The 12,758-nt window shown below is 35.8% G+C and overlaps 1 pseudogene; it reads left to right on the top strand.

Moving 5' to 3' along the window:
* Positions 1–10,031: 10,031 nt before the first annotated feature.
* LOC113934922 lies at positions 10,032–10,911 on the top strand (annotated as a pseudogene).
* Positions 10,912–12,758: the final 1,847 nt, after the last annotated feature.

The following is a 12,758-nucleotide window of genomic DNA, read 5'->3' as shown; positions in this document are numbered from 1 at the left end:
GAATATGTGTCCACTAAGCCAGCCCTGCAAGAAAGAATAAGGGGGGTTCTATAAAAGGAGAAAGACCCCAAAAGTGATATAGAACAGAAATTTACAGGAACAATCTAGAAAAACATGGTTTTTACAGGCAACAATATGACAATAAATTCGTATCTTTCAATAATCACTCTCAACATGAACAGCCTATATGCTCCCATAAAACGGCACAGGGTTGCAGATTGGATAAAAAGATAGGACCCATCCATATGCTGTCTTCAAGAGACTCATTTTGAACCTAAAGATACATCCAGACTAAAAGTGAAGGAATGGAGATCCATCTTCCATGCCAGTGAGCCTCAAAAGAAAGCTGGAGTAGCAATTCTTATATTAGACAAATTAGATTTTTAAGCTAAAGACTGTAGTTAGAGATACAGAAGAACACTATATCATTCTTAAAGGGTCTATCCAACAAGAACTAACAATTGTAAATATCTATGCCCCCAACATGGGAGCAGCCAACTACATAAGCAAATTGTTAACAAATACAAAGAGTCATGTTGATTATAATACATTAATTGTAGGAGCCCTCAACACTCCACTCTCAGCAATATACAGATCATCTAAGCAGAAAATCAACAAAGAAACAAGAGCTTTGAATGACACACTGGACCAGATGGACCTCATAGATATTTACAGAACATTCCACACTAAAACAACAGAATACTCATTGTTCTCAAGCGCACATGGAACTTTCTCCAGAATAGAGCACATAATGGGTCACAAATCAGGTCTCAACTGATACCAAAAGATTGAGATTATTCCCTGCATCTTCTCAGACCATAATGCTTTAAAACTGGAACTCAATCACAAGATAAAATTTGGAAGAAATTCAACCACTTGGAAGCTAAAGACCACTCTGCTTAAGAATGTTTAGGTCAACAAAGGAATCAAAGAAGAACTAAAACAATTCATGGAAATCAATGAGAATGAAAACATATCGGTCCAAAACCTATGGGATACTGCAAAGGCGGTCCTAAGGGGGAAATACATAGCCATCCACACCTCACTCAAAAAAAAAAAAAAAGAAAAGAAAAATCCCGAATTCACCAACCAACTTTACACCTTAGAGAACTGGAGAAAAAACAACAAATGATGCCTAAGCCACGCATTAGAAGAGCAATAATTAAGATTAAGCAGAGATCAATGAAATAGAAACCAGTACAGTAGAGCAGATCAATGAAGCTAGAAGCTGATTCTTTGAAAGAATTAATAAGATCGATAAGCCACTGGCCAGACTTATCCAAAAGCAAAGAGAATGGACCCAAATTAATAAAATTATGAATGAGAGGGGAGAGATCACGACTAACTCCAAGGAAATAGAAACAAGTATCAGAAATTATTATCAACAACTATATGCCAATAAATTAAGCAACCTGGAAGAAATGGATGACTTCCCGGAAACCTATAAACTCCCAAGACTGAAACAGGAAGAAATTGACAACCTGAGGAGGTCAATAACCAGTAATGAGATTGAAGCAGTAATCAAAAACCTCCCAAAAAACAAGAGTCCAGGGCCTGATGAATTCCCTGGGGAATTCTACCAAACATTCAAAGAAGAAATGATACCTAGTCTACTGAAGCTGTTTCAAAAAATAGAAGGAGAGCTTCCAGACTCATTCTATTAGGCCAGCATTACCTTGATCCTCAAACCAGGGAAGGACCCCATCAAAAAGGAGAATTTCAGACTGATATCCCTGATGAATATGGATTCCAAAATTCTCAACAAAATCCTACCTAAGAGGATCCAACAGTACATTAAAAGGATCATCTGCCATGACCAAGTGGGATTTATCCCTGGGATGCAAGGATGGTTCAACATTCCCAAATCAATTAAAGTGATAGAACACATTAATAAGAGGAGAAAGAAGAACCATATGGTCCTCTCAATTGATGCAGAAAAAGCATTTGACAAAATAAAGCATCCTTTTCTGATTAAAACTCTTCAGAGTTTAGGATAGAGGGAACATTCCTCAATTTCATAAAATCCATCTATGAAAAACACACAGCAAATATTATTCTCAATGGGGAAAAGCTGAGAGCATTTCCCTTAAGATCAGGAACACGTCAAGGATGCCCACTCTCGCCACTATTGTTCAACATAGTACTAGAAGTCCTAGCAACAGCAATCAGACAACAAAATGAAATATTCAAATTGGCAAAGAAGAAGTCAAACTCTCTCTTTTCACAGATGACATGATACTTTATGTGGAAAACCCAAAAGACTCCACCCCCAAATTACTAGAACTCATACAGCAATTCAGTAATGTGGCAGGATACAAAATCAATGCACAGAAATCAGTTGCTTTCTTGTACTCTAACAATGCAACTGTAGAAAGAGAAATTAGAGAATCAATTCCATTTACAATAGCACCAAAAACCATAAGATAGCGTGGAATAAACCTAACCAAAGAGGTAAAGGATCTATACTCTAGGAACTACAGAACACTCATGAAGGAAATTGACGAAGACATAAAAAGATGGAAAAACATTTCATGCTCATAGAACGGAAGAATAAACATTGTTAAATGTCTATGCTGCCCAGACCAATCTATACCTTCAACAGCATCCCTATCAAAATACCACTGGCATTTTTTAAAGTGCTGGAACAAACAATCCTAAAATTTTTATGGAACCAGAAAAGACCCCAAATTGCCAAGGAAATATAGAAAAGGAAAAAGCTGGGAGCATCATGTTGCCTGATTTGATGTTATATTACAGAGCTGTGATCACCAAGACAGCATAGTATTGGCACAAAAAGAGACACAAGACCAGTGGAACAGAATAGAGAGCCCAGAAATGGACCCTCAACTCTATGGTCAACTCATCTTCAACACATCAGGAAAACATATCCAATGGAAAAAAGAGAGTCCCTTCAATAAGTGGTGCTGAGAAAATTGGACAGCTACATACAGAAGAATGAAACTAAACCATTCTCTTACACCATACAAATGAATAAACTCAAAGTGGATGAAAGACCTCAATATGAGACAGGAATTCTTCAAAATCCTAGAGGACAACATAGGCAGTAACCTCTTCAACATCGGCCAAAGTAAGTTCTTTCAAAATACATCTCCAAATGCAAGTGAACCAAAAACAAAAATGAACTTTTGGGACTTCATCAAGATAAAAAGCTTCTGCACAGCAAAGGAAACAGTCAAAAAACTAAGACGCAGCCCACAGAAGGGGAGAAGATTTTTGCAAATGACACTACAGACAAAACACTGATATCCAAGATCTATAAAGAACTTCTCAAACTCAACACCCAAAAAACAAATAATCAAGCCAAAAAATGGGCAGAAGAATGAACAGACACTTCTCCAAAGACATACAAATGGTTAACAGACACAGGAAAAAATGTTCCTCATTATTAGTCATCAGGGAAATTCAAATCAAAACCACATTGAGATACCACCTTACACCAGTTAGAATGGCAAAAATGGACAGGGAAAGAAACAACAAATGTTGGAGAGGTTGTGGAAAAAGGGGAACCCTCTTACACTGTTGGTGGGAACGCAGGTTGGTACAGCCACTTTGGAATACAGTGTGGAGGTTCCTCAAAAAATTAAAAATAGAGCTACCCTATGATCCAGCATTGCACTCCTGGGTATTTACCCCAAAGACACAGATGTAGTGAAAAGAAGGGCCATATGCACCTCAATGTTCATGGCAGCAATGTCTGCAATAGCCAAACTGTGGAAAGAGCCAAGATGGCCTTCAACAGATGAATGGATAAAGAAGATGTGGTCCATATATACAATGGAATATTACTCAGCTATCAGAAAGGATGAATACCCAACTTTTGCATCAACATCGATGAGACTGGAGGAGATTATGCTAAGTGAAATAAGTCAAGCAGAGAAAGTCAATTATCATATGGTTTCACTTATTTGTGGGACATAAGGAATAGTATGGAGGACATTAGGAGAAGGAAGGGAAAAATGAAGTGGGGGGAATCGGAGGGGGAGATGAACCATGAGGGACTATGGACTCTGAGAAACAAACAGGGTTTTAGAGGGGAAGTGGGTGGGGTGATGGGTTAGCCCGGTGATGGGTATTAAGGAGGGTACGTATTGCATGGAGCACTGGGTGTTATACACAAACAATGAATCATGGAACACTACATCAAAAACTAATGATGTACTGTATAGTGACTAACATAACATAATAGAATAAAAGAAAAGAAAACCACAATATATAAAAATTAATGGGACATGGGCAAAGCAGTGCTTAGAGAGAAATTCACAATATAAAATAAAATATTTATATAATATATTTGTATAAATGTCTCAAATCAATGCTCTACACCTCCACCTTAAAAATCAACAAAACAAAAAAAAAGTGAACCCAAAGCCAGCAGAAGAAAAAATAAAAGGGGAGAAATCAGTGAAATAAAAAACAGAGAGAGAGAGAGAGAGAGAGAGGGAAAAATCAATGGTACTAAAAAATGGTTCCTTGAATAGCTCAGTTAAACTGAAAAACCTGTCACCAGACTGATCAAACAAAAAAAGAAAATACAAATTATCAATATTGGAAATGAAAGAAAGGACATCATTGTAGATTCTATAAAATAACAGAATATTTTGAACGTCTTATTGCTGATACATTTGATAAGTTAAATAAAAAGGACATGTTTCTTGAAATAACTTAATTACCAAAGATAACATGAATATTTATTAAAGAATTGTATTCATAGCCAAAAATATTGTCACAAAAATATCTCCAGGCCTAGATGCCTTCACTTGTGAATTCTATCATGCAATTGAGGAAAAAATATACCAATTTTAGACAAAACCTTCCAGGAAATAGAGTAGAAGATAACACTTACTCACTCACTTTATGATGACAGCACTATTCCCAGTAACAAAACCAAATAAAGATACTTCAAGAAAAGAAAATATACTAACCAATATCCCTCCTGAACCTAACTCAAAATTCTTTAATATAGCATCAGTAAAGTGAAATCAATAATATATAAAATTATAATACATCATAGTACATACTTCATAATACATCATGAAGTGGGTATACAATGTTAGTTCCACATTTGAAAATCAAACATTGTAACTTATCATATGAACAGAATAAAAAAGGAAATCATATCATAATCCCAATATATACAGAAAAGCATTTGCAAAATTCAATATCCATTCAAGATTAAAAACTTTCAGCAAACTAGAAATAGAAGGAAACTTCCTCCACCTGATAAAAAGTATCTACACAAAACACAGATTTAATCTCATCTTTAATTCTAAAACACTTAACACTTCCCCTCTAAGATCAGGAATAATATGCAAGGATGACTATTCTCACTACCTCTATTTAACATTGTATTGGTATACTAACCTGCACAATAGGGCAAGAAAAAGAAATAAAAGGCATACAGATTGGAAAACAAGAAGTAAAACTATCTTTGTTTAAAGATGACAGGATCCTACATAGAGAAAATTCCAAAGAATCTATCAAAAAAGCTATTAGAATTTATAAATAAATTTAGTAAGGTCACAAGATACGGGGCCAATATACAAAAAGTTGTCATTTCTAGTGAAAAAATAATTATAAATTGAAATTGAAAAACAATGGCATATACTATAGAATCAAAACGTAAAATACTCAAGAATACATTTAACAATATATGTCAAGGCCTGTACACCAAAAACTATAGAATATTTCTCTGAGAACAGTTTTAAAAAGATCTAAATAAAGGAGGAGATATGCCCTGTTTATGCACAGGGAGAATCAATATTGTTAAGAAGTCAGTTTTTGCCAAATATAGCTATTTCTAGACTTTCTACTCTGTTCTATTGACCTATATGTCTATCTTTAAACCAATACCAACTTGTCTTGATGACTATAGCTTTATAGTTAATCTTAAAATCAGGTAGGGTGAGACTTCCAATGTTCTTTTGAACTCTTTTTGGCTCCTCTAGGCCTTTGGAATTTCTTTACACATTTTAGGACCATCTTGTCAATTTTAGAACCAGCTTCTCAAAACTGGTTATAGTTGTAGTAGAGATTTTAATAAAACTATAGATAACCTATATATAATAATTTAGATCAATTACCTTCAACAAAGATGTAAATTAACAGAAAAAAGGTTGCTTTTTCAATAGATGGTGCTTGAACAATTGAATGTCCATATGTGGAAGGAAGAAAGGAAGGAAGGAGGGAAGGAAGGAAGGAAGGAAGGAAGGAAGGAAGGAAGGAAGGAAGGAAGGAAGGAAGAATAAACCTCTGCCTCTATCTCACACCATACACAAAAATTAATTTGTAAAGATCACAGACCTAAATGTAAGAGCTAAAAATACAAAACTCTAAGAAATCACAGGAAAAAAAATCTTTATGATCTTGAGTCAACCAAAGATTGCTTATATAGAACACAAAAATCATAAACCATAAAGAAAAATTGTTATTGAATGCCATAAATATGAAAAACCTCTGCTCCTCAAAAGACACTAAGAAAATTAAAAGATAAGCCTTAGACTGTAGAATATAGTTCCAAAACATTTATCTGATAAAGGGCTTGTATTTGGAATAAAATATAAAGAATTCTTACAACACAACAAATAGCCCATTAAAAATGGACAAAAGATTTGGACAGACACTGAAGAAGATATATGGATGGCAAATAAGCACAAGAAAAAATGTCCAATATCATTAATCACCAGGGAAATACAAATTAAAACCACAATGACATAGCAACTACTACTATTCAACTACTATAATAGATAAAATCTAAAAGACTAGCAATATCAAGTGCTATCAAGGATGAAGAATAACTAGAACACTATCATATTGCCAGAAGAAATGAAAATTTTTTCAGTCATTTTGGAAAACAATTTGTCAGTTTCTTATAAAATGAATACACACTTACACAGCCCAGAAACTCTACTCCTAAGTATTTACCTAAGAGAAAAGAAAACATATTCCCACAGAAAGATTGGTATGTAAATGCTTATAGTAGTAGCTTTATTCATAATAACCAAAAACTGGAAACAACCAAAAAGATCCACCTCCTCCTCCAGGAGGAACAGTGAGGGTCCATGCAACAGGAATCCATAAAATGTGGAGTTTTGAAACTGAATCATGTGCCTGAAATAAAAATGCTCAGTCACAAGCCAGGTGAACAGAGTTCTAAAGGAAACCCAGGAGACAACACTGATTGATGACTTTTCTGTGAGGGCTCACTGAAGAGTGGGGGTGCAAACTTTCAGCTCCACAGCTAGAGAGTGGGGCCCAGCCATATTCATCCTGTCCATGGTTGTTGAAAGCCTTCAGAGAGCAAAACAGCACCACATAATGGAATCCAGAGCCACTTACACTGAGCCCTACCTCTGCCAAGGGAGGCACATTTGCAATAGGGCAAGTCCACCTGAGAATCAGCTCATCAGGCCCCTCCCCCAGACCAGGACAAACAACTCAATCTCACCAAGTTTACTGATCATACAGGGCTGCAAAGCTTCAGCTCTTGGGGAAACAGTATACAGCATTCTTTGTATTTTTATCCTTTAGTCTTTTAGTATTATTTTTTTCAGTTATTTTTTTAATTCTTTTTTAACTTTTAATTTTATATATACATTACATATATTTTTGTTTCCTTTCATTGTATTTTATCTTATTTTACATATGTATAAAAGTTTACATATATATATAGATATATCTATATATCTATATATATATGTAAGTTTCCTTTCTTTCTTATTTTAGGATCTAGTTTCTTTTAACAAGAAGACCAAAAAACACCCAGAATCTAGTTTTTTGCTTTGGTTTGGTTTGGTTTCCTTTGTTTTTGTTTTTGTTTATGTAGTGTTCAGTTTCTGTTGTTATTATTGCTGGGGTTTTTTTCTCTTTCTTCTTTTCTTTTCTGGACAAAATGACCAGATGGAGAAATTCACCCCAAAAGAAACAACAGAAGGTAGGGCGCCTGGGTGGCTCAGTTGGTTAAGCGACTGCCTTTGGCTCAGGTCATGATCCTGGAGTCCCAGGATCGAGTCCCGCATCAGGCTCCCTGCTCAGCAGGGAGTCTGCTTCTCCCTCTGACCCTCTTCCCTCTCGTGCTCTCTTTCTCTCTCTCTCAAATAAATAAATAAAATCTTAAGAAAAAAAAGAAACAACAGAAGGTAGTAGTCACTAACAGGGATTTAATCAATTTAGAGAAAATAAGATGTCTGAACTAAAATTTAAAACAATGAATATAAAGATACTAACTAGGTTTGAAAAAAGTATAGAAGACAATAGGAAACCCTTTACTGTAGAAATAAAAGAACTAAACTCTAGTCAGGCCAAAATTAAAAATGCTATTATCAAGATGCACTCCCAAGTGGAGACCATAAAATAGAGAATGAATGAATCAGAAGAGTGAAAAAGTGATATAGAAGATAAAATGATGGAAAATAAGGAAGCTGAAAAGAAGGGAAAATTATTAGATCACAAATTTAGACGTAGGGAACTCTGTGATTCCATAAAGCGAAATAATACCCATATTCTAGGAGTCCCAGAAGATGAGGAGCAGGAAAAAGAGGCAGAAGGTTTATTTGAACAAATTATAGCTGAGAACATCCCTAATCTGGGGAAGGAAACAGGCATTCAAGTCCAGGAGGCACAGAGAACCCTACTCAAAATCAACAAAAATAGGTCAACATTTCAACATATTATAGTGAAGCTTGCAAATTTCAAAATTAAGAGAAAACCCTGAAAGCAACTCAGGACAAGAAGTCCTTAACCTAAAAGGGTAGTCGCATAAGGCTGGCAGTAGACCTGTCCACAGAGAGAAGGCAGGCCAGAAAAGACTGGCATGATATATTCAATGTGCTAAATAGGAAAAATATGCAGCCAAGAATACTTATCCAGCAAGACTGTCATTCAGCATAGAAGGAGAGATAAAGAAGATTTCAGGACAAACAAAACTGAAGGAATGTGTGAACACTACACGAGCACTGCAAGAAATATTAAAGGGGATCCTTTGAGTGGAGAGAGAAACCAAAAGTAACAAAGACCAGAAAGGAACAGAGACAATCTACAGAAACAGGGACTTTACAGGTAATACATGGATATTAAATTTGTATCTTTCAATAGTTACTCTGAATGTAATTGGACTAAATGTTACAAACAACACAGGCTATCAGATTGGATTTAAAAGAAAGACTCATTGATATGTTGCTTACAAGAGACTCATTTTAGACACAAAAACACCTCAGATTTAAAATGAGAGGGTGGAGAACCATTTATCATGCTAATGGACATAAAAAGAAAGATGGGGTAGCCATCCTTATATAAGACAAATTAGATTTTAAACCAAAGACTGTAGTAAGGGATGAAGCAGGACACTATATATTACTTAAAAGGTCTTACTCAAAAAGATCTAACAATTATATTTATGCTCCTAACTAGGGAGCAGTCAATTACATAAACCAATTAATAAAAAATTTAAAGAAACACAGTGATAATAATAAAATCATAGTGGGCATTACTCACAGCAATGGACAGATCATTTAAGCAGATCAACAAGGAGACAAGGACTTTGAATAACACAGGGACCAGATGGACTTCATAGATAATATACAGCATTCCAACCTAAAGCAACAGAATACACATTCTTTTGAGTGCACATCAAACATTCTCCAGAATAGATCACATACTGGGTCACAAATCAGGTCTCAACTGGTACCAAAAGACTGGAATTATTCTTTGAATATTTTCAGACCACAATGTCTTGAAACTTGAACTCAATCACAAGAGGAAATTTGGAAGAACTCAAACACTTGGCGGTTAAAGAGCATGCTACTAAAGAATGAATGGGTCAACCAGAAAATTAAAGAAGAATTTTTAAAAATTCATGGAAACAACTGGAAATGAAAACACAACCGTTCAAAATTTTAGGATACAGCAAAGGTCATCCTAAGCGGGAAGTACAAAGCAATACAAGCCTTTCTCAGGAAACAAGAAAGGTCTTGAAGCGGGGCTTTTTCCAGACGTGCCTCTCTCCTGGTTTCGTGGAGTTTCCTCACAGCATGGCCCCCAAATGCAAGTCTTCGCTCCCACCTCAAACGAAGAAACAGAGATTACCTCCTGCCCCCAAGCCACAGGAGACATCGACATCTCAGCACTTGCCTAAGGGAGAAAAAGAACAGCAAGAAGCAACTGAACATATTGATGAAGTACAAAATGAAATAGACAGATTTAATGAACAAGCCAGTGAGGAGATTTTGAAAGTAGAACAGAAATATAACAAACTCCGCCAACCATTTTTTCAGAAGAGGTCAGAATTGATTGCCAAAATTCCCAATTTTGGGGTAACAACATTTGTCAACCATCCACAAGTGTCTACACTGCTTGGGGAGAAGGATGAAGAGGTGCTGCATTATTTGACAAGAGTTAAAGTGACAGAATTTGAAGATATTAAATCAGGTTACAGAATAGATTTTTATTTTGATGAAAACCTTACTTTGAAAATAAAGTTCTCTCCAAAGAATTTCATCTGAATGAGAGTGGTGATCCATCTTCAAAGTCCACCAAAATCAAATGAAAATCTGGAAAGGATTTGATGAAACGTTCAAGTCAAACACAGAATAAGCCAGCAGGAAGAGACAGCATGAGGAACCAGAGAGCTTCTTCACCTGGTTTACTGACCATTCTGATGCAGGTGCAGATGAGTTAGGAGAGGTCATCAAAGATGATATTTGGTCAAATCCATTACAGTACTACTTGGTTCCCAATATGGATGATGAAGAAGGGGAAGGAGAAGAAGATGATGATGATAATAAAGAAGAAGGATTGGAAGATATCAAAGAAGAAGGAGATGAGGATGAAGGTGAAGAAGATGAAGATGATGATGAAGGGGAGGAAGAAGAGGAGGAGGGAGGAGAAGATGACTAATGGAACACTGATGGATTCCAACCTTCCTTTTTTAATTTTCTTCAGTCCCTGGGAGCAAGTTGCAGTCTTTTTTTTTTTTCTCCTCTTGTGCTCATTCGCCCTGTTTTTTGAAGTCTCTTTTCTGTCCCTTTATACCATGGTTCTCAACTTATTCTGGGGGTAAATACCTTGAGCAAACTACAGTGGGAAAAGAATCTCTACCCCTTTCTGTTCCAAATTCATTTTTATCCCTTCCTGTCTCAACAAAAACTTTATGGAATCAACACGACTGTGCTCTGTGGGAAAAAAGAAAAACCTTTTGCTCCCTTAGCTCTGCTGGAAGCTGTAGGGTGCTAGGCCCCTGCCTAGTAGTGCATAGAATTCTAGCGTTTTTCCTCCCTTCTCAGTATATTGGGCTCAGAGATTACACTGTGTCTCTTTGTGAATATGGACAGTTAGCATTTACCAACATGTACTTGTCTACTTTCTCTTGTTTAAAAAAAAGAAGAAAAAATGGGGTTATAGAAGGTCAGCAAAGGGTGGGTTTGAGATGTTTGGGTGGGTTAAGTGGGCATTTTGACAACATAACTTCTCCTTTGGCATGTTTCATTGTGATGTTTAATGGACATCCTTGCAGTTTAAGATGACAGTTTTAAAATAAAACTCTCTCCTAATGATGACTTGAGCCCTGCCACTTGATGGGAGAATCAGCAGAACCTGTAGGATCTTATTTGGAATTGACATTCTCTATTGTAATTCTATTCCTGTTTATTTTTAAATTTTCTTTTTGTTTCACTGGAAAGGGAAGATGATGCTCAGTTTTAAACATTAAAACTGTACAAGTTGCTTTGTTACAATAAAACTAAATGTGTACACACACACACACAGAGAGAGAGAGAGAGAGAAACAAGAAAGGTCTCAAATACACAACATAACCCTAAACCTAAAGGAGCTGGAGAAAGAAAAGCAAATAAACCCTAAACCAAGCAGGAGAAGAGAAATAATAAAGATTAGAGCAGAAATCAATGAAATAGAAACCAAAAGAACCGTAGAACAGATCAATCAAACTAGAAGCTGGTTCTCTGAAAGAATTAATAAGATCAATAAACCCCTTACCAGACTTATCAAAAGAGAAAGGACGCAAATTAATAAAATCATGAATGAAAGAGGAGAGATCACAACCAACACCAAGGAAATACAAACAATTTAAGGACATATTATAAGTAACTATATGTCAGCAAATTAGCTGGAAGAAACAGATGCATTCCTAGAAATTTATAAACTACCAAAACTGAAACAAGAAGAAATAAAAAACCTGAACAGACCATAACCAGCAAGGAAATTGAAACAGTAATCAAAAATCTCCCAACAAACAAGAGTTCAGGGCCAGATGGCTTCCCAGGAGAATTCCACCAAACATTTAAGAAGAACTAATACCTACTCTTCTGAAACTGTTTCAAAAAATAGAAAGGGAAGGAAAAATTCCAAACTTGTTCTATAATGCCAGCATTACTTTGATTCCAAAACCAGACAAAGGCCCCATCAAAAAGGAGAACTACAGACCAATTTCCCTGATGAACATGGATACTAAAATACTCACCAAGATTCTAGCCAATAGGATCCAACAGTACATTAAAAGCATTATTCACCATAACCAAGTGGGATTTATTCCTGGACTGCAAAGGTGGTTCAACATCTGCAAATCAACCAACAAGACACATCACATTAATAAAAGAAAGAACAAGAACCACATGATCCTCTCAATAGATGCAGAAAAAAACATTTGACAAAGTACAGCATCTTTTCTTGATTAAAAATCTTCATGGTATAGGAACAGAGGGTACATACTTCAGTATCATAAAAGCCAT

This window comes from Zalophus californianus, chromosome 13 (assembly GCF_009762305.2).
Source record: "Zalophus californianus isolate mZalCal1 chromosome 13, mZalCal1.pri.v2, whole genome shotgun sequence".
In the NCBI taxonomy this organism is placed as follows: Eukaryota; Metazoa; Chordata; class Mammalia; order Carnivora; family Otariidae; genus Zalophus; species Zalophus californianus.
This window is presented reverse-complemented; position numbering and strand designations above follow the sequence as displayed.